Here is a 3,315-nt window from a genome sequence, read left to right on the forward strand (position 1 = left end):
ACCATCACTACCAACACTACCACCACAATAACCACCAACACTACCACCACTATCACCACTATCACTACCACTACTATCACCACTATCACACCATCACTACCACCACTATCGCCACCATCACCACTATCACTACCACCACTATCACCACCAACACTACCACCACTATAACCACCAACAATACCACCACTATCACCACCAACACTATCACCACCACACTAACACCACCAACCACCACTACCACCAACACTATCACCACCAACACTACCACCACTATCACCACCAACACTACTCACCACCAACACTACCACCACTATCACCACCACCACTACCACCACTATCACCATTATCACCATCACCACTATCACCATCATCACTACCACCATCACCACTATCACTACCACCACTGTAACCACCAACACTACCACCACTATAACCACCAACACTACCACCACTATCACCACTATCATCACAATCACTACCACTACTATCACCACTATCACCACCAACACTACCACCACTATAACCACCAATACTACCACTACTACCACCACTATAACCACCAACACTACCACCACTATCACCGCCATCACTACCACCACGACCACCACCATCACTACTACCACTATCACTACCACCACTACCACCACCATCACTACGATCACCAACACTACCACCACTATAACAACCAACACTACCACCACTATCACCACCAACACTACTAGCACAATAACCACCACCACTAACACCACTATCAGTACCACCACTATCACCACTATCACCACCATCACTACCAACACTATCACCACCATCACTACCACCACTACCACCACCATCAATACCACCACTATCACTACCACCACTATCACCACCACAACTATCACCACCACCATTATCACCACTATCACCACCATCACTACCACCACTACCACCACCATCACCACCACTTGCTATCACTACCACCACTATCACTACCACCACTATCACCAACACCACTATCACCACCAACACTACCACCACTATCACCACCAACACTACCACCACTATAACCACCAACACTATCACCACCAACACTATCACCACTATCACCACCAACACCACCACCACTATAATCACCAACACTACCACCACTATCACTTCACTGCCATACCCGCCATCTCACCGTACCAACACTACCACCACTATAACAACCAGCACTGCCACCACTATCGCCACCAGCACTGTAGCACAATAACCACCACCACTAACGCCACTATCAGTACCACCACTATCACCACTATCACCACCAGCACTACCGCCACCATCACCACCACCACTACCACCACCACCCACCACCACTACTACCACCACCATCACTACCACCACTATCACCACCAACAATGCCACCACTACCACCACCATCACTACCACCACTATAACAACCACTACCACCACACTATAACCACCATCACTACCACCACTATCACCAACCAACACTACCACCACTATAACCACCATCACTACCACCACTATAACCACCATCGTTACCACCACCACCACTGCTACCACCGCCATCACTGCCACCACCACCACCACCACTACTGCCACCACCATCACTACCACCACTACCAACAAGCCAACACTACCACCGCCTATAATACCGTCACCACACCTGTAACAACCAACACTACCACCACCACCACCAGCTACTGCCGCCACCATCACTACCACCACTGTAACCAACCAACACTACCACCACTATAACCACCATACTTTCTACCACCATCACTACCACCACTATAACAACCAACACTACCACCACTATATACCATCTTTCCACCGCTGCAGCAACCAACACTACCACCACTATAACCACCGTCACTACCACCACTATAATCACCATCGTCCACCACTATAACAACCAACACTACCCCCACTGCCAGCCACCATCACTACCACCACTATAGCCACCATCACTGCCACCACTATCACCCACCAGCACTACCACTATCACCACCAACACTACCACCACTATCACCACCAACACTACCACTACTATCACCACCAGCACTACCACCACTATAACCACCATCACTACCACCACCAGCACTGCCCATCACCACCAACACTGCCACCACCTGTTACCACCAACACTACCCCACTATAACCGCCATCACTGCCACCACTATATCACCATGCTGCACCACTATCACTACCACTATCACCACCACAGCTATCACCCACCACCACACTATCACCCACTATCACCCGCCAGCACTTTACCACTATCACCACCAACACTACCACCACTATATGCCATCACCTGCCACTATAACAACCAACACTACCACCACCAACACTACCACCACTATCACCGCCAACACTACCACCACTGTACCACCAACACTACCACCACTATCACCACCAGCACTACCACCACTATCACCACCAACACTATCACCACTATCACCACCAGCACTGCTACCACTACCACCACCAACACTACCACCACTATCACCACCAACACTATCACCACTATCACCACCAACACTGCTACCACCTATTACCACCAGCCACTACCACCACTATCACCACCACCACTATCACCACTATCACCACCAACACACCACCACTACCACCACCAACACTGCCACCACTATCACCACCAGCACTATCACACTATCACCACCAGCACTACTACCTATGCCACCAACACTACCACCACTATAACAGCAAACACTATCACCATTATCACCACCAGCACTACCACCACTATCACCACCAGCACTGCCACCACTGCTAGCCACCATCACTGCCACCACTGCCAACGCACACTATCACCACTATCACTACCACCACTATCACTACCACCACTATCACCGCCAGCACCACCACCACTATAACCACCAACACACCACCACTATCACCACTATCATCACAATCACTACCCACCTGTTATCACCACTATCACCAGCACTCCACCATTATAACAACTAACACTACCACTACTGCACCACCACTATAACCGCAACACACCACCACTATCACTGCCATCACTACCACCACTACCAGCATCACTACTGCCACTATCACTGCCACCACTACCACCACCATCACAACCATCACCAGCACTACCCCACTATAACAATCAACACTCCACCACTATCACCACCAACACTACTGGCACAATAACCACCACCACTAACACCATTATCAGTACCACCACTATGCCACTATCACCACCACCACTACCCGACCAGCTCTACCACACCATAACCACCATCACTACCCATTCATAACAACAAACACTATCACCACTATCACCACCAGCACTACCAC

The sequence above is a fragment of the Homarus americanus genome, unplaced genomic scaffold, assembly GCF_018991925.1.
Source record: "Homarus americanus isolate GMGI-L3 unplaced genomic scaffold, GMGI_Hamer_2.0 scaffold23198, whole genome shotgun sequence".
Taxonomy (NCBI): domain Eukaryota; kingdom Metazoa; phylum Arthropoda; class Malacostraca; order Decapoda; family Nephropidae; genus Homarus; species Homarus americanus.